A 26,704-nucleotide genomic window follows, 5' to 3' on the forward strand; every position below is an offset into this window, starting at 1 on the left:
ATTGTGGGAAAATCAACCCCATAGTGATTTATAACTCTCAACTATGGTCCCTGGCTTGGACCAAAAATAATCAGCAACATGGAAAGAGTGGCCTGGCGATGATATTTAGCTTTAAGTCAGAGTACACAAACAGATGTTATACTGCTAGAATAAAAAATGTCCTCTGCAAAAGTTCAAATAACTCAGTGGGCTCTTGCCTGGTATTTCACTTTTCTTCATCATCTAACTGAAAACATTGCACGCTGAATATTTAAACAAGCATTGGAAATGCAATAGGTCTCGCCTTTGATTACGTTTGCTAATGGTATTGTATAGCAAAGTAAATGGCTTTACCTTAATGAAAGGCGAGGCCTATTGCATGTTTAATGCTTGTTTATGCACTGTAACTGCTTCATGTAAATGAAGACAGCCTGAAAAAGCGTGGTTTGCGCTTCCAGGCTAGCTTTATTTACATGCAATTGCAGGCCCATTTGCGCCCCCTGGGAACCCATCCATGGCCCCCCAAGGGGGTGCACCCCACAGTTTGAAGACCTCATTGTAGTGGCTGGCACAAAGGGTGCTACAGTGTACTATTGACATTTAAGTTGCAGGCCCTAGGTACACTTTGTACCAAGTACCAGGGACATGTAGGTAAATTAAATGAGCCAATAAGGTGTATACCAATTTCATCATGCTTAAAAGAGGGGCAAACAAAGCAAACACAAGAAGATGATGGACGGCTCTGAATGGATATTTGCTCTAATAATTGTAACGCTTTTCTATAATCACATTGTGGAAATAGGACGCTGTAATGTAATTTTTTCTCCAGATCGATACGTAAGTCTACCAACTTAATTACGCAAAAGCTGTCTTCAAGAGAACCCTAGAAACGTTGCACTAGCATGTTTCAATTCACGCTCTTTCACAAACACACTGTTGCACTGACATTGGCACAAAAATAATCACGTGAAATGTAAAACGTGTACACTTATCATTTATTTTATTTTGGTCAGTAAACTCATGTATAGATGCTGTGTCCTTGGTATTTTACAGATAAGCTCCCCGAAAAAGGGCTACCTAGCCCGAAATGCATTGGAGCCTTTGGAATGTATTGATCATGATGAATTGAATGATAATTACTCGAAAAGGAATGAAAGAAATTTCAAAAACAATGCGACAAGCTTAAAAATAAACCACAACATTCAAAGAAACAATGGTGGAGTCCTTCTTACTGTAAGGAATCAAAGGTGTGCCCTAAAGGGATGCAACCAATGTTGGAAGCACAATACTGACTTATCAATACTGGACATTATTCCAGGACGGAAAACATCACCTAAGGAGCACCCAAACGTAAACAAAAATCCTTTTCTAAACACGATTGAATAACTAATCCTTAATTTTGAACATAAATATCAGAGGCTGTGCACCTACCACAGAACCTATACACATAGAAAGATGGCATGGACTTGATCTACAGTTGCTGGCTGTGCAAAACACCATAATAGCAGGAACCGGCTGGTGAACAGCAGTTAGGAAAGTCGACAACATAGGATACTGTATCCGAAAAAAGGGGTTCCCTTGTTGAAAGGTGTATGCATAGTTTGTTACCGGTTATTATCTGATGGGGAGTGGGCGCTGCCAATTGTAGTTTATGCCCAAACAGCTTTGGAAACTGCAAGGATGAGAATATGTGGGCTGACCGACACGTCCCCGCAGGGGACACACATAAGAGGGCAGCCCCCTTAGTGCCACAAGATGGCACACAGGGCAGCCCAGTGTTCCACGACCCCTGTTAGGGTCCTCCTCGTCACTTCCGGCTGGGGTGGGAGGCGGGGAGAGGTATATATTCCTCCCCCGCCCACCTGGCGGCCTCTTTGTCCCCTCACCCTGTCGCCGTTTGGAGCCTGGTCTGGCGCCGGGGTGCTGTTTTCCTGCGGTCGCCGGGTTCGTTTATTTTGTGGTGAGTTGCTCCCTCTCGGGGATTGGTTTTGATTTCCCGCCGTTTCAGGAGAGAGGACTGTGGGGGTGCAGATGCCATGCCGCGGGTCGTGTGCACTATGCCCCTGCCCTGCACCCAAATCTCCGGTGCCCGGCCTCGGTAATGCTCCGGGGCATGCAGGGTCACTTGTGTGCTCCCGCGTTGACGGTATTGAGTGTGCTTTGGTGCTTGGTTCTTCGGAGAGGCCATGTATGCGGCAATGCGGATAAGTAGATAAGTAGATGTTATATATATTATATGGGATGGTATACAGGGAACACCGTTGCTTCATTGAAGTGGGACTACAGACTTGTGGGCCAGCCACTGTGTGGGAGGTATATTTTAATGATGAAACCTCACCGAGTGTTGTTAGATACTTCTTTACTGCCCGGAGCGCCGGGAAACACCGCTATGCTTTGCTGCGGTCGGCGCCTAATAACATGGCTGCCTTCCGCTTCCGCTGGTGCAGTTCCGGCTCCAGTCCATGCGAGACTAGACCGTCACCACATATCTCCCTCCTTTAATACAACTTTATTTAACAACTACACCTTACTATTAGTCCATCTCAAAGTCCTTGAACATCTCAGGAATCCTCACTCTTCTTCCAGCTCTCGTAGTCTTCACTCCTTCTCCTTGTGCTCTACTTTGTCCTTCTAACGACTTTTCCAACGTATTGGCCTTCACTCTGATCTTTCCCGTACCTTTATCTCCTCCATCTTCACCTTCCTCTTCCTTAGGTCCTCTGACCTTCTCGTGCTCACTTTCCGCTCCATCTTCCACTTGCTGCATGCCTTCTTCTACTTGCTCACGCGTTTGACCTTCACATCCTTCCTCACTCGTCTCCACATCCTCTGTTCTCTCGTCTCCACCTGTTCCCCAATTCAAGATCTTACTACACTTCGCCATCCTGTCGTGCGACCACACTTTACCATCACTAAGCAGTGCAGATCTGGCGTATGGTTCTATGACTTGTAGGGGCGGGGTGAACTTGCTTTCCCCCTTTCTTCTGAGCGTCGCTACTTTTACTCTCACCCAATCGCCTTTATCTAAAGTCACTTCCTGGACACCGTGTCTTTTATTGAAATGTTCGGTGTATGTTTCCTGCGCTCTTTCCAGGTTTCTTTTGACCACCGCTGGAGACCATTTGCTCCGTACCACCATCTTCCTCCACACAGCATTGTCCTTTGTGAAGGGTTCTCTTCCTCTTAACACCTTGAATGGGCTGTATCCCGTGCTTCCAGGTGTGATCCGGTAGGCCCATAACATTTTTGGCAACTCCTTCTCCCAATCCAAACCGTCACTTATGGCCGCTTGAATGGTGCCCATGATCACCCTGTTGAAACGTTCCACTTGTCCATTTCCTGAAGGATGATATATGGGCGTGTGTTTGACCTCTATGCCATTTCTTGTCATAAATGCTTCCCATTTTACTGACGTGAACTGTGGTCCATTGTCGCAAATCACCACTTTTGGAATTCCTTCCTTGAGAAACGCGTTTCTTAAGAAGGTAATCACAGCTTCCGTGTCCATAGTTTCTTTCACCTCAATCTCAGGCCATTTGGAGTACTTGTCGATCAATACTACCACATATTTTTGTAGTCCTTCCGTGTTTAGAATGGGTCCCATGATGTCAACGGACACCATCTCCCAGGGTCCTTCTGGTATGGGGAATCGTCCTAATTGAGGTCGCATCACACACTGAGATTTGTCTGCCTTGGAGCATGACTCACATTGTCTTACATGTCTCTCCACCTGGGAGTCAATGGCTGGCCACCAGTACATTTGCCTCGCCAGGGCCTTCGTCTTTGTAATGCCTTGATGTCCTTCATGCAGTAATGTCAATAAATGGTGTATCACCCCTTGGGGGGGCACCACTTTGTCTCCTCTTAACAGGAATATGGGATTATCTCCCAGTGACATCTCGTCGCGCACTTCCCAATATCTTCTTAACGTTTCTTTGAGATGCCTCTTCTCAGGCCATCCATGGACGACGTACCCCTTGATTGCTTCTATGTCTTCGTCCGATTTGTACGCCTCCTCCCACTCTTGGGCACTGATTACTCCTTCCATGTCCTGGATGGTGGCAACCACATAACCATCCCAGTTCGGGGTCCCTTGTGTGTCGGCCCCTTCCTTTGCAGCTGCCCGACTCAGAAAGTCTGCCACCTTGTTTTGTGGCCCTGGTATGTGTTCCACTTCATATACGAAGTCCAAAGTCTCAGTGTCATTTTGGCTATTCTGGGAGTGGCGTGGGCATGGCCACTTGATGTCAATACTTTTATAAGGGGCTTGTGGTCTGTTCTTACTAGGAATTTTGCTCCCCACAGATACTGCCGGAATCTCTCCATTCCCCACACTACTGCTAGCATCTCTTTTTCAATAACGCTGAACTTTTCTTCGTTCGGCGCCAAGGACCTCGAGGCGAAACTGATGGTAGACATCTCCCCCTTCTCCGATCTCTGCATCAGCACTGCCCCCAGGCCTTTGTCACTTGCGTCGGTGGTGAGGACTGAGACTGCCTCAGGATCAAACCCGGTCAGCGGTATCGTCGTGCTGAGTTCCTGCTTCAGCTAAACAAATTCTTCCTGTTCTTCCTCATTCCATTGGAAACCATTTCTCTCCTTCAGAAGTTGGCGCATGCAGTGGGTTTTCGTGGCAAAGTTGGCAATGAATTTGCTATAATATTCTGCCATCCACAGGAACGATCTGACATCCTCCTTTTTCTCTGGGGTTGGCGCGTCCAAGATTGCTTGCATGTTGGCCCTCTTTGGCTCTATTCCTCTCTCACTCACTTCATGCCCAAGGTACGTTACTGACGGCACGCCCAGTTTGCATTTCGACCACTCCGCCGTCAATCCATTTGCCTGCAGCGTGCGCAGTACTCGATGCAGCTTCTCATTATGTTCCTGTTTGGATGCTCCCATGATGAGGATGTCATCCTGGAAGAACTGGACACCATTAATTTTCCTGAAGAGCCTATGCATGAGGTTTTGGAACACAGCAGCTGCGGATGCCAACCCGAAAGGCATTCTCACGAACTTGTAGCAGCCAAAAGGGGTGATAAAGGACGTGAGGTGACTGCACGAGGGATGTAGTTTCACCTGGTGATAGGCCGAAGATAAGTCCAACGTGGAAAACCACTTGATGCCTTTCGTTTTTGCTAACATCTCGTTGATGCGGGGAAGAGGGAATTTGTCCACCAAGATATTTTTGTTCAATTCCCTGAGGTCTATGCATAGTCTCACCTTCCCACTAGGCTTCTGGGCCACCACCAAAGGTGAAAGCCACTCTGAGCTTTCTATGGCTTGTATTACTCCGCTTTTCTCCAGTCTGTCCAGTTCCGCTTGGACCGCTTCCCTGCTCCTGAGTGGAATGTTCCTCACTTTGTGCACTACAGGTTTCGCTCCCTCCTTCAACTTGATGAGGTGTTGGTATTTGACCAGTTCTCCTATTTGTCCCCCGAATACCTTGGGTTACTCCCTGCGCCATGCTTCATTGTCGCTGTTTAGTTCCATGTCCATCAGTAAAATCTTCTCTACTCCTCCGGGGTTGAGTTGTATTCCTAACGCTCCCTGGTCCTTCCAACTGAGCACAGACGGTCCTTTCTCAGCGACGTACAGCTTGCACATTGCTTGTCGACCCCTGAACTCAAACAGCAAAGGGCAGTATCCTAACATGGGTATCCTCTGCCCCGTGTACGTGACCGGTCGTAAATCCATTGAGCGTAGTTCTTCCTGTATTTTCGTGGAGAATTTCCTGTCCCACACTTGTCTTTGTATTATGGTGAAGGGTGCTCCGCTGTCCGCTATCATTTCTATGGGCACTCCTCCTATTTGCATGTCTAACCTTGGTTTGTCCGACTCTGTACATCCCACATCTAAAATTTGGGCGTCAATGTATAGAAACTCTTGCAGGTCATCTTCATCCGATCTGCTCGCCTCTTCTTCTTGCTGCTCCTGGTCCACATACCTCACCATGGCTCCTTTAGGCTTGCGACGGCACACCTTCTCGTAGTGTCCAAAGGTACTGCAGTATGCGCATTTCGCCCTAAAGGCCGGACATGCTTTGTCATTTCCCAAATGTGTCATGCTTCCACACCGGAACTGGGCTTACCACCTCTGCCTGCTTTCTGGGCTGTTCCTCCTGGCGGTGGTGGGCCTCTCTTATGTTCTTGACTCTTCGTATAGTCTTTCTGCTTGGTCTTCTCTCCTCTATGGCTCGCCATGATTTTGCAGACCGTCTGTGTGCTCCCAGTGTCTTTTCTAGCTGCTTGTGCACATCTCTTTGACATCTCCGCTTTCTTTACCATGGCCCAAACCTCTTTCAAAGGCGCATCGCCATTCACCCACAATTTTTCTTGGACGTGCGTGCTCGTCGTGTGCATGATGATTTGATCACGAATCAGCTCGTCATGGAGGGGACCAAACTTGCACGTGAGGGCCAGTTTCTGAAGAGCCGCAACGTATTCATCCACTGTCTCACCACCTCCTTGCTTCCTGTGGAAGAAACTGTGTCTATCAATGGCCACGCACACCACGGGTCTGTAGTGTGCATCCAGGTCTGAAATGGCGTGGCTGAAGACGTCATCGTCGTTGTTATCTCTTTGCTCTTTCACAATGGTGTCGAACACTCGAATGCCTTCCGGACCCAAGTTGTGTAACAGGATTTTCAACCTTCGCTTGCTTGAATATGCTGCACCGCTTTCTTCTTCTAGTGCTTCCAAATAGTTCTGGAAATACCTTTTCCAGTCTTCCCAGGGCATCGCTGGCTCGCCTCTGGACGGAAGAAACGGAACCATCTGCGTCAGCGACGTGGATTGCGCCACCATTTTCCTGACTAAGATGGGGTTGGTCGGGTCCGGGTTGTCGCGGTTGGGAGGGCTGCCCGGGGCTTGTCGCGTATCTGCGTCCGCCCTCTCTCTTCCACTGGAGATCGCGCTCCCTGACGCTGCAGTTGCACCTTGTAGGGGACTTTGCCCTGTTCCACTGTCTGCCTCCTGCCGACCTCCCTGGCTGAAATGCTCCGCCAGCTTTGCACGGCGTGCAGTGCCACGTGGTAATGCGCCCCCTCTGGTGTACCTGCGTGGAGCTGCACCACTCCTCTCCTCTCGATTTCGAGTGCTCTTGGGGAAAGCTGCGTGGCTCTAAAGTGATGGCCAGTCTTGCCTGGTGACCGCAGTGGTTTCTGCTGGCTAGTGTATGTGCCTTTGCTTACTTGGAATCTTTCACTGCTCCCAATGGCAGGCACTGAATTTCTTTTCTTTTTTTTTTCTGATGCGGTGGTCTAGGCAGTGAGCGAGCACCCTTGGTGTGGTGCATGCGCTGGAACCGCCAAACGCCTTCCTCTGCCGCGCTCCGGGTCTGTTGGTGGTCCCCTGCTGGGCGGGAACCGCCGTTGCGTGCTGCTCGCAGCGTCCGCGAAATGCGTGGGGCGCCGCTATAGAATCCCGCTCCTCGTCGCCATTGTGGGAGGTATATTTTAATGATGACACCTCACCGAGTGTTGTTAGATACTTCTTTATTGCCCGGAGCGCCGGGAAACACCGCTATGCTTTGCTGCGGTCGGCGCCTAATAACATGGCTGCCTTCCGCTTCCGCTGGCGCAGTTCCGGCTCCGGTCCGTGCGAGACTAGACCGTCATCACACACTGTACTAAAGGAAAGCTAAGTGGGTGTTCGTTAAGTTAACTGATTGATCGTGCATGGGCTTACTCTGGGTGCAGTAGGGCGTTAACACCACGGGGTGGCACCGTTCCTCAATTATGGGCTTCCTCCACGCCAGAGCTTGGTTGTTATTAGCGTAAGGTGTTTTCCTTGTCTTCTTCACTTTTTGGCATAGAGAGTTTTACATTCGCGGTGTCACGCCTTATCCAGGGATCTGACAAGGAGTGGTGCTGCAGTCCGCAGGCACTGTGACATGGTTCTTGGGGTGCTCATGGGGAACATCGCGATGGCCAGCTATGTCTCAGCGTAGGCCAGACTGGAAACACGCAATTTTAGTGTAAACAGGCCTCTTTTGGCACGTGAACGATGGTTGCTAACACGGCTGGGTGCGCTTGGCTGGGTTTATAGTGGGCCTCGCTAAAGACCCCTTTGTTGCGTTGTGCACACTTGGGGCCAGATGTAGGTGGCCAATTACCGGTCGGTAACGGCCGAATTCGGCCGTTACCGACCGGTAATTGCATTTTGAGATGTAGGGCCAGTCATTTTACAGAATCTGTAAATTTACCGATTCTGTAAAATACCGAATCGCTATTTTTACCGATTCGGTAAATTTGAGATGTAGGTGGGACTCTTCTGAGTCCCACAAGCCTTACCGAATCTGTATTTTACCATCAAATCCAATTTGATGGTAAAATACCGATTCCGGTGTGCATGCACATGTGTGCATGCACACCTCTGCCATGTGACAGGCAGACCTGCCCTTGGGGCATGTATGCCTGCCACATGGCACCCGAGCCTGTTTTGGGGGGGCCAGAGGGTGTCAAAGTGACACCCCCTGCACCCTTGTGAAATTCGGTATTTACCGATTCGGTAAATACCGATTCGGTAATGCCGATTCATTCCTATGGGCTTCAAAGCCCATAGGAATGAATGGGCATTACCGGTCGGTATTTACCGAATCGGTAAATACCGAATTTTACCGATTCGGAAAAAAAACATCTGGTTTTTCCTACATGTCCCCCCTTCATATTTACCGACTCTTAAATACCGAATCGGTAAAATTCGGTATTTAAGAGTCGGTAAATATGATTTACCTACATCTGGCCCTAGGTCCTGCTTTGTGAGGTTGGTGGGGGGGCCTCTTGGCCAGGCACGTGAGGGCACTTCGACCAGGCTCTCCTCCCGCCTGGGCCCCACATCTATGTGCCTCAGAATAGTATCTGTTAGCTCTGGGTCATCGCGCACAGTTGGCAGGCCATTTAGGGTGTTGGCCTGACGTGCCCGAGCCCCCAACCCAGGGGGTCACGAGCAATTTTGAATATGGCGCCCACATGAACGAGGCCCTGCCTCCTCCCTCGGGGCCATGAGAGTTTTAAAAATGGCGCCCAATTTTAAATAATGCCCGCAGGGGACCCAGGGTGTGTTCGGGGCAGCGTGTTTATATTGCAACTCAGGTAAATTTACCTAGAGTGCAGTAGTTGGCCTTGTGTCCCGAGGAGCGCCATTATATCCTTTATTCCTGTTTATTTATTCAATCAGCATTCTTCTACTGATGGCAAGGGTTAGGTTGAGCTCGAACTGGCTGATTCTCAGTTTGCGTTTTACAAATTTTTCCGCCTACGCATTGCTGTACAATTTTCGAATCCCTCCCCTATTAGATTGGGTGCGCAAACATGTAGGGTCTCATGTGCCCGTAATTACTCCTCCAATGGTTTGCCTTGCTAGCAAGATAGCTCGGAGGGTTCTTCTCCTCCAGGTTATGGAGCTGCGCAACAGGGTTTTTAATACCAGCGCGGGCGAGCGAGTATTTCAGTACAACTGGTGTTTTCCTGTGACTATTGCATGCCAAGTCAGCGCCTAGGGTCTTCAGGTGTGTAGACCTTCTAAGTACAAGGCATCAATAACGTGATCCAACCCATGGCCCAGTTTAGGCGCAGAGCCTCTGTCTTCTCTCGCACATTCTTTCTTTCGCTAACACTTGCCTAACAGTTCCCCTTTGGTCATAAGTGTTCTAAACTAATCCTCATCTCCCACACTTCTATGGTTTGAATGGTGGTGCACGCTGGCGCACCTTTACTGCCCTGTGCTCGTGTCGGCGAGGACAGTGCTTGGAGGACGCATTGGGAAGCAGCTCACGATGGAGCATGCAATGATGTGTTTTCGCAGATTACTTCATTTAACTGTGCTTGGTCCACACGAAGCGCGCTATCCGTGACTGCGGATAAAGTACAAGTAGAGGTAACGCACTGCAATACTGGGCAGACACTATACAAACGAGAACTACAGTTACGTAGGCATGCTGGCGCTTGGGCAAGCATCTATAGGAACCACATTGTTAAGAGGTAGCAAACTGTGTTACAAGTTAAAGTGTCGTGTGCGTGTTACAAAAGAGTGCCTATCTCAGGTAATAGGGTAAGTCGGCTTTGTTTAGCAGACCCTCAAAGCACAAGAACACACCGGAAAGGCACTGTCCGCCGTGGGTATTTTCGCCAATGGACGGCGCTGCTCCACTGTTCCTTTGTAGAAACACTTCCTTATTTGAATTCTGCGCGTTGTTTTCCAGGGTGAGGAACACAAATGGTGTGGTTTCAATGCAGTCATCGACGACTATTTTAAATTAAGGTCAGAAAGAGCACTCCAATAGGCTTATGGGGAGAGCCTTTGTCTCACGCTAGTTTTGCTTGGTTGCAAGAGAGGCAGGTATTTCCATGTATTTCTAGGCCACAAGTTGCGTTCGGGAGGCTCCGCTCTTTTGTCATTGTGCCAATGGGGGACAACGGTTGAGTGCGGCCACAGGTCACTGCCCGGTGCGATTGGGGGCTTACGAGCCTAGCACGGGAGACCCTGGGCATAGGGATGGGCCCACATTCAGGTTTGTTCGGCCATTATTTAGCAGGCATTGGGGGGGGCCGTTGTTAGTTTCCTGCCGGGGTTCACGGGGTTGGCGGTCGTCGGAGCCAAGCCAGCTGCTCGGGCCCCCTGTGCGGCAGATCTATTGAGTGCGTTTGGCAGTGGGGAACTGTAAGCAGCATGAGGGGGGGCCCGCATCCCCGGGGTGCTCAACCCCCCATTGGCGCCACAGAAATGCAGTATCCGGGAGGAGAGAAGCATGCTGTGCTCGCGGCGAGTATGCTCGCCGCAGCCTTCTGGAATGCCGTGACCTCGTTCATGGCTGCGTCGGATGCCTCCAATGATATCCAGTGCGTGGGGGGTGCAGCGCTTATGGTGGAGGCTCTTCTTCCTTGGAGCGAAGCTCGGCGGTGGTCGCGCAGCTTGGCGTGGCCGCTGCCGCATTGCCTTGCCCGTTGTCCCTGTTCTGGACATCTCGCCCTCCCCCCCTCCGGCCACTCTCGTGTCAGACGGCCTTGTTCGGGTTCAGGGAGCCGCTCTATTCTCTAAACCGGCATCTCGTGTTAGCAGCGGTGGTAGCTTTTCAGCACTCTTGGGGGCTGGGGCTCGTGGGGCGGCGGTCGAGTGAACCAAGCTGGCAGATCCGGCCTTTTTGGCAGCATAGCAGTAGTGTCTTGCTTGTGTTCCTCGTTGTGCACGATTTCCTGTTGATGCGGGGGAACCGGGTTCGAGTCTTTTCTGGACACTCTGCATCCCGCCGCAGTCCATAGTCCGGACTTCCTCTTTTTGCCTTTATATAGCGCGGACCTTACTCGAAGGTGTCAGAGCGCTTCTCTAGAGGCACAGAACAGATACATGAGAGCACTGTTTGTGAACTCCTTATAAAAGAAAAGTTACATGAAGAAATGCGACAAACGTGAGCAAACAATACAAGAAGTAGCAAAAGGTGCATTACAGGAGGAAATTTTGACATAAATGCAAGCTACAAAAGCGTACAATGTACAAGTAGAGGTAAAATACTGGAATACATGGCAGGCAGTCAAAGACAAGGACATAAGATTCCGTAGGCAATGGTGGCACGTGTGCAAGTACCGGAAGCAAAAACAATGTTAAGAGGTAGTAAGCAGTGTGCTACAAGAGAAAAGTGACGTGTGCATGTTACATAGGAGTACCATACTCAGATAGAAGGAGATTACTGCTCTAAATGGCAGACTCTCAAACCACAAGAACACACTGGGAGGACACTTTTTATAGTCAAGGAGACTAGAACTTGCTATAATGAGGTCTTCCTTTATTTAAAAGAGAGGGCATAAATTGAATTTGTAAGTGTCTTTAAAGGAGGAGAACTTTGTGGTCAGCTTGCCCCTCCCAACTCCTTACGAGTATTAATAGGGACTAATTAGTTCTCGTAACTGACAAACAGGCTTGGCCTTGGTAGCGTGGGGGCATTGATAGCCCCTGTCTCATTCTAAAGAATATATATTTGTGTATGAGGGGGGGGCAGGGCTTCTAATGGATGTTTTATGTCTCAAATGGAGGAACCGCGCTGGAGATTCGCCCTACTCACATGGGGCGCCACCTGACCTATCAACAGGTAGAAGGGTCATAGCACACTGGGGGCAGCGAGCTAGGGTCTGGGTCACTCAGGTTCTCCCCAGGAGTCATTACTGTCCCTGCTGTGGGGCACGCAAGGTACGCTCCTGAAGTAATACATTGGTAGTCAACTGGTGAGTCTGAACAGAGCAGGTAGCTCCTGTGCAATATTAGGATGTTTTGCCTGTTAAGCAACTGATGAGTCTGGGCAATTTGTTGATTTACTGGGCAATAATTGGGGGTACTCTCAATAAGCAGTGGCAGAGTGTGGGCAAATGTTGCATCCCCTCTGACATAATTAAAATACGTTTCTTTAAACAACTGGTGTGTCTGGGCATATCATGCATCCCATGTGCATTAATGGATTGTGTTCTTTTGTACAGCAACTGGTTCGCAAGTAAGGGGCTCTGATCCTGGTGATCGAGTTAGCAATAGGTTTACTGGTCAATGCTGGTTAGGAGCTGTTTTCATACATTTGTTCTCTCTTCCAGAAACGCACGGTTTCGTTTTGCAATGGTCAAACCACGCCTAGCAGACCTGTCTGCCAGGGCTTGGAGCAGGTACAGGGGAAGAACACACTGGGGCCAGTGTGTGGTGTTCTGGGTCAGCACGTCCAGGATTGGAGTGTAACCTTTTCCTAATTACAGGACAATCGGCTCAAGTACACAGGCACCACTCTGAGAAGGACAGGTGGGAACGGAAGCTGGAATTGCCAGGGCGTGCTCCGGGCCAGGAGCCTGAATGCTGTTCCTGGAAGTGCTCTCGGGGGGCAAGGTAGCAACTCGGTTTAGAATTCTTGTAGGGAAGAAGTAGAAGCAGTTTTAAGTGTACCCAGGCCCATTGGCACTATGGTGATGGGGGGATTAATTTGCATAGAATTTTGAGCCTGATTTAGCCACACTACCATCCTCCAGAATTACCCCACTAGGACCTTCTAGTATGGCTCCGCCCCGGGTCTGGCTGATACGATAAGGACTCTAACATGTCTATTTCTCTGGACACAGGTTGGTGCGTTTTGGCCATGGAGGCAATTGGTCCGGGTGGGTAAGCAATTTCTAACAGTCAAAAATTCAGCAAATTGGGTTGTCACGCAGTGGAGGGCCCTTAGCTAATTCCACTGGTAAGCTTTCACCTAGACAGTATATTATTTCATGGCTATTCAAGTACTAAGTAAGGTTTCATCCTGCAGTTTTCACATGCCAGGAAGTACGAGTGATGAAGTAACAGTTCCCCTAGTTGCACATCTTGTATTTACAGTTGTATAGGGTCCTTCTAATTGCTACATAGGGTCCTACGAGTGCCAGGCAAAGGGGGTCGAATAGTACAAGTGATAAACACAAGGAGACATTCAACACAGTTTTAGAAGAGACATTGCCTGAGCAGACCTCAAACTGGCCTTACTCATGACGGGGAAGTTAGCGGCCAGACAGTGGGCGGTCCAACTATTTATATGTTGAGTTGTGATGTATTCCTATAGGTTTTGTATCGATCCCCCTATTCCTGACCCTGTTCTGGTTAACAAGTTAACTAGCAGCCATCCCATGATGCAGAAACCGTTATCTGATGAGGCCGAACTACGGCACAGGAACGTGTTATCTGATTAGGTCATAACGCTTGCCATCTAATTAGACAAGCGATATTCCTCCAGCCCCTGATAAGGCATACGGAGTTCTCAAAACAAATCAAACCTATGACAACCTGGGAAAAACCCTGCGGCCATTGTTTTGATTTCACCGAGAACTTCAGCAAAAGAATGTGCTAACGACCAAGTCGTATGACATCCTTATTGACGTATCTATGTCCATCCTTACGTCAATCTCGGCACCTTACAGGTATAAATATTACCGGTATTGCCTTAAGCAAACACACGCGGTGGTGACGAGATCGGAGCAGCCAGACTTGCCGAAGCCCAGAGCAGAGCAGACCCCGCTGGCGCAGCCCTGCCTTCCTGACGCGCTGAGAACGAGACGCTGCTTTCTCCTGCCGAGAAATCCAGCTCCGGCGCTTCCGGGTAGCCCTCGCAGGCAGCCTGGAATATCGAGACCAGAGACGAGAGATACCATCCCTCATTCATCCTAAATTCCAGGTACAGAACTGAATAACCCCTTGCAGAGAATTCTTGTGTCAGTCACTTGGCAAAACAAACTTAACTTAAACTGCTACTTTCTATTCCCGCCCACGTATTAGGCTTAGGTCAGGTACACTGGGGTAGGCGTAGTTAGAAACACCAGTTGAGTACGATTAGTCAAATGTATATGTGTATGTATCTATTTTATTCATTTTAAACCACCTTATGGCTTAGAAACCATATAAATGTTTTTACAGTATTATTTTATACTTCTGCTTTTATTGTATGCACTTTACTTAACCATAAGTATTGCGATAATATCGATCCATTTCTCTTGTATGAGAAAAGAGACTGATCAATAAATACCATCTTTTATTGAACACGCCCGTCTCTTCCTTTTCTCTACAATCTGGTGAGACTAAGAATGCACATACTGACTGAGTAAAATAAGTTGTCTTTTGTTTTCACACGACTCTAGAGATACACTCTTGATTAGGGGAGAGCAAAGTTGTCATGTTCTATGGTTGTCAGAAACTAAATCCCTTCTTGTCTATCCAGGGAGGTTCAACTCCTCCTTGCCTATTCGAGAAAGTTTCTAGTGAACTCTGAGCTAGCTGGCAAACCCAAAACTTTAAGTCTAATATCGACAGTAGAAGACCTAGTTAACGTCTGGTCTAGGCCTATACTATTGAAGGTATTATTCCAATGCGCAGAGCCTATTGGGATGATAGGAACTACACTACATGGCGCCCAACGCGTTTGGCAAAGGCGATAGAAATAACGTAAGACATTAGAGTAGCTCAGTCGTGCTATTTCACTCAGACCCCTTTTTTCCCATAATACTCCAAAGACGTCTGGAGTGGGTGAAAGGTCATATCCGCCAAACCTCGCAGGAGGAAACTCCTATGTATGGTTCTTGGTTTAGTCAACGTTGAAGGATACACTGTTCCAAAATACTGTGCATCTAATCTTTGTTTCCATAAGAAACCTGATCTGCAAACAAACGGAATAACCTTCTGGACAGTACAATGTCAGACAATGAAGGAGATAGAGAGGCAGCTAGAATAAGAGCTGAACTCGTAGCAGCTGATAATGCACTGCAAGAAGCAGACCCGGGTATAATAATCATCCCGGCCAACACAAGAAAATCTATAACTTTAAAACTTATAGAAAATGGACTGACACCTAGAGGTGGTACAGTCATATTCGTAATTGAGGCACACGAATATCGGCAGACAGAGGTATTCTATACATGGATAAACTTTCCAGCAGCAAATGCTGTAACAAAGGTCTTCCACTATTACAAAACAGAGGAACCTCCTGAAGAGTACACTCCTTTCGAGGAGGTGGAAGTACCACTTAAATTTCAAGAGCACCTGCTCTTATTTAATGGCGCCCTAAAACATAATAATCACCACACCAGGCTCGGTCCGTTAGGTAGACCAGGAGCAACGTGGCCGGTCCTAGCCGGATACACACCACATCCAGACATCGACGGGATGTCTGCAGCAAACCTTTTAATACAACTAAAACAATTAATAAAAGTACATAGACAATTAGTCCAATATGTAATGCGGACTTCAACAATCCAACCAGCAATTAAAATTCCACAGCTGACCCCTCATCAGGGGAACACAAATAAAATTACACCACAGAACATACAATCCTGCCTGGGTAAAGTACCAGCTAAACGGGAACAAATACCATTCTGGTTAGCACAAAAAATCACCCAAATAGAGGCGGTGTTTCCAGACACCACCCCGTTGGAAAAACACAGGATTCTGACTATCTGTCTTCCAATGGGAATCGCACCACACGTGGAGGACTGTGACACTTGGGGTACAGTCTTTGCTTCCATTTACACAAAAACGCATGGTGTTCCATCCATCTCGGTAATACCAGATGTGCTAAAACAAATTCAAGATGAATACGGTCCAGAACCCGCTTTAACTCTTGGTATGAAATTACTGAAAGACTTCAAGCAGGTCTCGGCTATATTACTAGCCAACATAAAGGGAGAAGCAGCAAACGTGGCGATCCGCCAGAGGTTAAAAGAAACAGATATAGCAGACCAACCAGCTGAAATTGCCAGAATCATAGAAAAATCCTATGAGGAACTAGGTAGAGATAGTTTAGGTGGAATACCAGTAAAACCCCGACTGATTGAAAGTCCTGAAAAAGTATTTTTTAATAATAATTTAACATCACAAAAAAAGAGCTGGGATGGAAACAAACAATCCAATCCTAAAGAAAAGAAATTCCAGTCCAGAGGAAGGTCTCCTCGGCGAAGAAACAAATCTCCGAACCAAAGACATAGGTCTCCCCAAAGTGATCCCTCTGGGAAAAGATATAACCTTAGAAATAGGGATAATATAAAGAAGCCTGATAGATATCAAGATTTTGATACACGCCCCTCTCAATCTTTTCAGACTTCCTCGCAGAAATCGGAAAGAAGAGGACGATCAGAACAAAGAGAAGAGCACACCAAGTCCAAAGACAAGGAACCTGCTCATCTAAAAAAGAAATTACAATTTCCAAAAAAGAAGGTAGCCAGTATTAAAGTAGTTAACAATGCCGAGAATACTGAGGACACAACTGAAAAACGGAGAATGGGCTCAGACAATGCTAGACAGCGCAGCAGAAGTGAGCATAGCTCGCAAAGTCCTTATGAATCATCTGGAGACAGTGGACATGAATGAATACCTTCAAGTGGAAACTGCAGACACCAGAGTTAGCAAACCTCACAAAATATATGAAATAACTTTACGTATAGAAGGGGATAAGACTAGAAAAATAAGGGGACTCTTTTGGGATAATCTCTCCAAGGGCTATGACATCCTTCTAGCTGAAAAAGACTGGCCACCAGAGTTTGTCAGGGACTGCCCTCATGGCGAAGAAATAATTATGCCTGCCTTCTCAAATCATATCCCAATTCATAAAAAATACACACTTGCTAGAAAGTGGGCAGTAGCTCAAGCTCCTGCTTTATATAAAAATCACGTAGGATGGGATGAGGACTCTCCTCCTCACAAAATCCAGTTAAAATCACAACCTACTGCACAAAGACAGTACCCAATTAAGCAAGAAGCTAAAAAACAGGTAAAAGAAATCCTAGATCAACTAGAATACCAGGGGGTGATTGAAACTTGCACCTCACAAATGAACAACCCTTTGTTTCCGGTCTCCAAACCAGACAATTCATATCGTCTAGTTTTGGATTACAGACACCTTAACTCATGTTGCAAAACTTTTGCAGTACAAAACTCGCATAGTGCTGCACTAATGAATAACATAGTGCGCAAAAAATACAAAACAACATTAGACATCTCTAATGGATTCTTTTGTCAAAATATAGCACCAGAGAGCAGATATTTGTCTGCGTTCTCAATAAATGGCACTCAAAAACAATTCTGTCGGTTAGCCCAGGGATACAAGAACAGCCCTGGAGTATTCTCAGCGAGAGTAACAGAATTACTACAAACATACGATGACGAGGCATTATCATATGTCGACGACATTTACCTAACAGATGATGACTTGGATACTCACTTGAAGAGAGTGAACACCATAATACTTGGGTTCACAGCAGAGGGTTACAAATTCAACTTTAAAAAATCCAGAATTGCCCATCTAACAGTCCTGTTCTTAGGATATAAATTATCAAGTGAAGGCAAAAGCCTGGCTGACAATTTCCTAGAGAAATGTGCCGTACTCCAAGCACCTAGAACACTAAAAAACCTACAGTCAATTCTAGGCTTCCTAAATTTCGGAAGAACATACATTGCAAATTACGCAGAAAGGGTCAAACCCCTTTATGATCTAATAAAACCAGATTTTAAAAGAACCAATTGGACTCAAATACACACAGAAATTCTGAGATCCTTACAAACAGACATGTTAATAAAAACAAAATTAGAAACACGTGATAACACACGCAATCTTGTGATTCGAGTCATCCCAGGAAGATGCGGTTTCACATACCTGACCTCTAATGAGGGAGAAAAGGTACCAATTGCTTTCAAATCACACTTGTACACAGAAGCTGAAAAGAAGTTCAGCATTAAAGAAAACATTATTCATGCAGTTCAAACCGCAATAGCTAGAGAAAAAGATAAAGCTGACGGTAGACGTATCACAGTCAGAACAGCAGAATCAGCCTTTGAGGCATTAACAACACCGTGTAATTTACCAACAACAACATTGAATCCGGAATGGATACAATGGGTGAATTCAATTACAACGGACAAAGTATACTACTACTTTGATCCAGAACTAGAGGAACTGAAAAATCTAGAATATGAAAGAACATTCCCTCTGCCAATCGACATTCTGCCCTTACGACAATACGCATGTGTAATCTATACAGACGGACAGGCTCAACCCTCCGTTTGGGGAGAACAAGCATACAACCCCACATGTGAGATTACAAAAGAAGTGTGGCGCGGAGGTAAACTAAGACCTCTATTAACAAAAACACACTCAGTAGAAACTAATTCAGAACAACAGACTGAAATAATAGCATTGAAAATGGCGCTAGATAATGCAGATCGCGAATTCCCGACACTAATAGTGTCCGATTCATATTACTGCGTCAAATCATATAACAACGATTTGCAGACATGGATTCAAAACGGTTACAAAGATGACACAGGTGCAACAATAAAGCAAAAACTGCTTTGGGAACAAATAGCTCTTTTACAAAAAGAACTACCAAAGACTCACGTGACACACTCACTGAGTCATCAGCGTGATGGCGTTCACGTTGCAGGGAATTCATTGGCTGAGACAGCCACAGCGGTAGCAACTAAATCGGCTTCCGTAGCTCAGAAAAAGCGTACAGTGAAGTACATTGACGGTGAAACAGTGCTGGCGGTGAAAACGTCATCAAAAGGCGACTGCTCAGCGCTACCGATCAACCATCCACTCAATTATGCATACATAATCGATGCAAACTCCGTCCCTTTTGCTCGAATCCCTGGAGTGGGGGACAGAGTAATTCCAAACATGGACAGGAGAACCTTGTTAATTGCAGACGCACATATGGGTGAAGGTCTCGGACACCTCAAAATAAAAGATTCTCTGGAAGAATTACAATCAAGGTACTGGTGGCCAGGCATGAGCCTGCAGCATCACATTTTTGTAAAAAAATGCCCGGACTGCAACAGAAATCGCAGTAGCGAGAGAAACGGTATACTACCGTGGCGTTTCACTCCAGAAAAGATCAACAGTAAAAAGCAAAGCGTCCAATTAACATATACAGGCTAGTTTCCACTTATAATGTAGATCCCCAGCACTCGGCTGACGTCTGGACTGTTATACAAAGATTTGCGAGTCTAAATGGCATATACGCTAGGAGCATGCTACGTTTGACCAATGTTTTCACTTTAGCCCTCAAGCTTGTGGGGAAGCACGGCCAAATGAGCATAGCGATGCGGGATTCTTCTCACTTCCTTCCTGAGGGATACGGGATGGTGTAAAGAAAAAAACAAGGCATAAAGCTATCTATAACAGAAAGGATATTAGGTTCGGGAGCTGGGTGGGTCAAACATCTAATAAGTGTCCAACATAGTCTAAATAACCTGCCAAGAAATTCTCTGAAGGGATTCAGTCCGTACGAATTATTATTTGGAACTAGGATGTTAGTCTTAGACCTCGACAGTCAGACTTCAGTGGTGAAGGAAAAAAGCTTTGATATCAAAGATCGTTTGGCTATTTTGCAGGACTTAAACAAAACAAGAAAAGACCTGAGCAACATAAAGTTGAAACAACAGCCAACAACCACTGAAGAACCACCACCTGTCCCAGCAAGAACTGTCTGGATTCCAAAAGTCGGGGATCTAGTCAGAGAAAAGATCGCGGTAAAGAAGGAATTTGGGCCTTCTTACAGAAAAGCAGTTCCTGTCTTGTCTATCAACGGGACAAGATCAGTTGTACTACCGCCGCTTGCTGGTAAAAAGGAGAACCGAGTTGTATCCATCGACCTGGTAAAACCACAATCATGTGGCCGATAACAAACAGTAGGCCAAGTGGACTCCCGATAAGTAGTAGAACACCAAGGTTTGCTACAAATACAGAGGTCCAAACTAAGAGGCTAATCACATTCGAAACGCCTACAGAACAACAACAAGGACTATGCAACAATGCATTTGAACTCAGACCTCTAAAAACCCAAATAAAAACATTTAGTAGAGACACACCAACCTACAATGAAGTAACAAACGAATATGCAAGAAACAATAATCCTGAAGCAATTGGAACAATTGACAGAACTGCATCCGGCTACTTCATAAACTTCGATGATTCCTCTGAAGACCTCAGTGAATCAAAAACACAGCCATCAACAAAAACCTTTAAAGATAAAGCTAAAGAACTTTTGAAACAACTGAAAGAAACATATCTGATTTCTCCATGGATTGAATTTTGGGTGGGTTTTGGTGCATTTATCCTCATACTTTGGCTCATCATGGTACTAACTTTGGGACGCTTCATTGAGGGAAAATATGCAAAAATGGACACAGCAAGTCAGAAAATCAACTTGATCCTCAAACCACACACATCTTCACACGTCGAGAAAAGAGAACTTTCTTCAGTCAACTTCACAGCCAATCCTTTACCGGGTGGGGTAGCATGGGACAACACTGACTACGAAATTTATGGTCCGGTCGAAATCCTGAAATATCCACACCAAATTAAGATCTCATTGAGTGACTTTGTAAAACCAAGCTCATTTGCTAATGATTGGGACTTTGAAAGTATAAATAATATGATGTCTGACCTAGTGATGTCTGCTAAATTTACCAAACATGATTATTTGCAGGGTTCGACAAATTATGATAGTATGTACTGTTACAACCACTATGGTAACCATTTTCTACATAAATCTGCACAACCTAGAAATGTTTTAAATTATAATCAATGGGAACATTGTGCAACCCCTCCCAAAGGAAGCTCAAGAACCTTTTATGACAAATATTCATACGTTTCAGGTTTCAACACAAGTAATGCTGAAACATTTTATTTCAAATTGTCAAATAAGACAGGGACAAAGACCATGCTAACGAACACAAAGTTGATATATTCAGACTCATTTTTTGAACAAATGAATACTTTTGGTTTCGAATATTGGGACAAAAATGTTGAAGTAAAAAGTGTTTGGGGTACAAAAGAATGGCAAGTACGAGGTATAGAATCATTGTTTAGAGCCTGCATGATCCCAGAACAAATTATATTTTTAAATGACACTGTTCAACAAACCACCTGTCTTGGCTTAGCCAAAATCAAAGACTTAAATAAACCGTCTATTCCAAAGCCAACTATGAACAACAACAGCTCTACAGATGAAGAGATAGACGTAAACTATGTATTAAACCAAAACAGAACACATCCTGATTGGAAACAGTGGTTGATCTGGCCCACAGATACTAATAACTGTCAAGATAGATTCCTGAACAAAACACAGGGGTTCAAATTGACCAGGCCAGACCCTAGATATTCCCAAAGACAACACTCAGGGATAATAACCACGTACAGTGTGGGCAAATTATGCCTTCAATGGCTACAAACTTCCACACTGGCAGAAATTAAGCAACACCTAACTTTACTTACTGATGGTGCTGACTTGCGTGATTTCATTAAGGGACCGCGCAAACAGCGTCAAAAACGCTTCATAGCAGCCTCTGTATATGCAGCTTACAACGAGGCCTGGAAGGTTACTCAAATTGAGACAGCAGAAAGTATACGGGAAATTGACTGTATTCATTTGGAAAAATCACTTTCTGTAGTGGACAATGGGTTAATGACTCTGTCCTCCAGAATTTTTTCTTTGGACAGCATTGTGTCTTCAGCAATCGACATAATATCGCAAGACTTACTGTTGTTACAACACGGTCAGTCTCAATTGCGTTCTATTGTACAGCTTGGCTGGACGTTACAAAATCTGCGTTCAGGCTATGTGCCTTGGCGTTTAATCAACACAACGTCACTATTCAATATCTTTAACCTTACTGATAAACAAATCAGTATGGCACAGAAGGGTGCTGATTATACAATCCTGAGCATTGAGAAACTCGAGAGATTACCAGTGACAATGTCAGAACGACCTGTCAGTGAATGGATAATACATGGGATAATTAATATTCCAATATCAACCTTCAGGTTTCAATACTGCCAAAAATATATACAGGCTGGCATGTACGAAAAATTGGGAAACGGGTACATTAAGACAACATGGAACTTGCCCTATTCACATGCATGTGTCAGTAATAAAGGACAGAAAGTGTTTCTTAGTGGCAATAATTGTGCGATGTCACTAAGCGGTACACTTCTGTGTAACGGAATTAGTTTGCATGGAGCCTGTGAAGGGAACTCAAATAACCTTTCATGTCACCAGCTAGGCGCACCTGCAACAGAGATAGAACCATTCTTTCAAAGACTCTATAATGGGAGTTACATTCTAATTGTGAATCGCAGATGTTGTAGTCTTATGCCCGGGACTCCTTATCTCGTAACTACGACTGCGAAGGTCATGTGCTGTGGACACTCATTGTTCCCCAGCTCCTTTCCAGACAGGGAGGCAAGGGCATGGCCCAACTTGAAAATTACTTCTATTCGAATAGATACTTTAAGCAGAATGAAAACAGTGCTTCTTCAGACGCCGACCAGGCTCACGTCATCAAAAGAAACGTATGATCTCCTAGTCGCAAGGACGACTGCAGAGATTCACTCATTGTTATCAACTAATTCCCCCATACATTTCGCAGAAATCCTGAATGAAATCTTAAATATTTCTGATACCAGTGGAGTCTCAAAAGTATTTAAGACAGTATTTTCGATGGCATTAACACCATTCAAAGCCATACTGGGTATTTTTCCAGATTTCGTCCATTCGATTTTTGGCGGACTTCCCCTCATTTTGGGACTAATTGCAGGAATCCTATTCTTGGTCCTAATATTTCGTTATGGCAAACCGTGTCACAGACAAAACACCTGCGACAAGGGAAGAAACAATCCGAGCCATTGGATACCGGGACCGGATATCAAAAATCCTGGGACTTTCCCGGCTTAGAGACCTGAACATGACTTGGTTTCTTTCATTTCGACCAATGTGGCATCGATGTGTTTTACCTGTATTAAGGTGCCTGCTGTGCGGAGAAGAATGCGTGTTGGACACCTGTCTGACGCTACAATCAGATGCGCCAATGGATGCAGAAACATTGTTGAGTCCGATAAAGGCTCATGCTTTGTGCTGCCCTCAACGGCTACCAATCCTGATGATGGCATTCGTGGAAACTTCACCACTACGATTAAGGGGTAGTGAAGTTCAAGATGAAAGCAGCATCGATCAGGTACGACCTTCTGTCAGCAATACTAATCAAAACGTCAATGGAGACAATCATGCACATGAATGCATGGTTACACCTTTTTCCGAGTTAGTGGAACTCTCCCAGGAAGCTGTTGACAGCTTTTTCGACAGTCTAAATGATATGATGTTCTCACCAGAGCAGAAATAGAGACTTTTGAGCAAGCTAGCACACGGCGTTCCCAACACCCTGAATTTGGCCTTCAACTTTAATAATAAAGTAGCATGAACAATTTCCCCTCCAGTTCACGGACAGCAATTTTTTCAGCAGCCCCAAAATATTTTTACGATTTTTCGGGACACTAATCATCTGCTTAAAGTAAGAACTATTCTTAGAGAACTAAAATTTCTATTTTTAGATACTTTATAGACATTAGCTGCCGGCTGGTATGTTCATAATTATTTTATTCTGTGATGGAATGGTCTCGAACCTTTTTTTTCTGTATTAAGAGCCATTTCATGTGTAAATTCTCATATACCAATTAGCAATAATGTAAACATATGCGTGATTACTTTAGCATTATTCTGCAGCTTGAGTGCATATAATACATGTGACTGTTTTTACCGTATATTAGATACTTTCAAAATGCATTTTATGTATTTTGGGGTGGTAAGGTATACACGATACTCTACAGTATGTTTTACTATGCCTAGATTAATAAACATGGCCATAGTTAGCGTGGAGTGGGTGTGATGTATTCCTATAGGTTCTGTATCGATCCCCCTATTCCTGACCCTGTTCTGGTTAACAAGTTAACTAGCAGCCATCCCATGATGCAGAAACCGTTATCTGATGAGGCCGAACTACGGCACAGGAACGTGTTATCTGATTAGGTCATAACGCTTGCCATCTAATTAGACAAGCGATATTCCTCCAGCCCCTGATAAGGCATACGGAGTTCTCAAAACAAATCAAACCTATGACAACCTGGGAAAAACCCTGCGGCCATTGTTTTGATTTCACCGAGAACTTCAGCAAAAGAATGTGCTAACGACCAAGTCGTATGACATCCTTATTGACGTATCTATGTCCATCCTTACGTCAATCTCGGCACCTTACAGGTATAAATATTACCGGTATTGCCTTAAGCAAACACACGCGGTGGTGACGAGATCGGAGCAGCCAGACTTGCCGAAGCCCAGAGCAGAGCAGACCCCGCTGGCGCAGCCCCGCCTTCCTGACACGCTGAGAACGAGACGCTGCTTTCTCCTGCCGAGAAATCCAGCTCCGGCGCTTCCGGGTAGCCCTCGCAGGCAGCCTGGAATATCGAGACCAGAGACGAGAGATACCATCCCTCATTCATCCTAAATTCCAGGTACAGAACTGAATAACCCCTTGCAGAGAATTCTTGAGTCAGTCACTTGGCAAAACAAACTTAACTTAAACTGCTACTTTCTATTCCCGCCCACGTATTAGGCTTAGGTCAGGTACACTGGGGTAGGCGTAGTTAGAAACACCAGTTGAGTACGATTAGTCAAATGTATATGTGTATGTATCTATTTTATTCATTTTAAACCACCTTATGGCTTAGAAACCATATAAATGTTTTTACAGTATTATTTTATACTTCTGCTTTTATTGTATGCACTTTACTTAACCATAAGTATTGCGATAATATCGATCCATTTCTCTTGTATGAGAAAAGAGACTGATCAATAAATACCATCTTTTATTGAACACGCCCGTCTCTTCCTTTTCTCTACAATCTGGTGAGACTAAGAATGCACGTACTGACTGAGTAAAATAAGTTGTCTTTTGTTTTCACACGACTCTAGAGATACACTCTTGATTAGGGGAGAGCAAAGTTGTCATGTTCTATGGTTGTCAGAAACTAAATCCCTTCTTGTCTATCCAGGGAGGTTCAACTCCTCCTTGCCTATTCGAGAAAGTTTCTAGTGAACTCTGAGCTAGCTGGCAAACCCAAAACTTTAAGTCTAATATCGACAGTAGAAGACCTAGTTAACGTCTGGTCTAGGCCTATACTATTGAAGGTATTATTCCAATGCGCAGAGCCTATTGGGATGATAGGAACTACACTACAGAGTGTTGCAAGCATGCACCAAGAGATGGACCCGTCCAGATCTTCCAAGACAGATAAAGTCCCGTCCTATAGCCAGGCTTTGGCTTAAGCGGTCAGCTATTGGATGGGTTAGGTGCATTAGGCTGAGAGGAGCATGGGGGCAGAGCTTATTTGGCAAAAATGATTGAAGAAGGATTGTTGGGTGTTCCCACTGCTCATAAACGGGCAAGTATCCGTTTGTGGGTTTCCCCTCTTGTTTCACGGGGACACCCGTACTTAGGGCACATACCCCATGGCTAGACAGTCACCAAAAGGGGGGAGTGGCCTCTGTCAGACCTTGCCAGAACAGGGGTAGCCAATCTCAATAGCTGGAGCTTGTAGAGGTGATATTGTTAGAAACAGACTGGGGTCTACTGGGCCATAAACCCCTCGCCTGAGCTGCAGAGGGCAGCGGGCTGTAGGTGTCATCGAGGGACAGGCTAGGGTATTATAGGGCTGAAGTGCGTGTAACAGAATTTTCACCATCGCAGAAGGGTACCAGCGGATCCACCATACAAGACCAACAAGGGGAATCTTGTGACACACAATCTTGTAGTGCGACACCATTACTGGTGTAAGTAACAAGGGTCACAAGTGGTTAGCAGGGTCCGGGCATTTGTGACCAGTCAAAGGTTCAGCAAGCAGGGTAGGCTGCGTAGCTTGACTCTTCACGAAATGGTGCAGTGTCTTTGCCGGGCACAATGCACTTATTCCCTCAATCCTGTTGTGATACCTTGCTGTGTACACCAGGGATAATTTGATAACTATGAAATTGTCTGGTCACTGTGGCATATTAGTGCACCAGATTAGAAGACCACGTAGAACATACAGTGGGAATTAGCCACCAGTGGGGGACAGGTAAAATTCATGTGGTCGGAATGTGAGTGGGCCGATATTGGCACTAAGGGAATAACACAGGATAAAGTGTACTTAAATATTGTGAGAAATGAACTAAAAAAGAACTCCTTAAAAAACATTACAAGGGCCCTGGTAGGACCAACACATGGCTGACAGCTGCATTTCCCTGCTAAACACTAATAAAAGAAAGAGCGAGCCAAGTAATTTGATTCCTAGTCAAACCCCAAAAGTAAACATTAACGCTGTACGTTTTATTTCTACAAGGCGAGCAGGCACTAAAATGTTTCAGATCTTTGTG

The sequence above is a fragment of the Lissotriton helveticus genome, chromosome 9, assembly GCF_964261635.1.
Source record: "Lissotriton helveticus chromosome 9, aLisHel1.1, whole genome shotgun sequence".
In the NCBI taxonomy this organism is placed as follows: domain Eukaryota; kingdom Metazoa; phylum Chordata; class Amphibia; order Caudata; family Salamandridae; genus Lissotriton; species Lissotriton helveticus.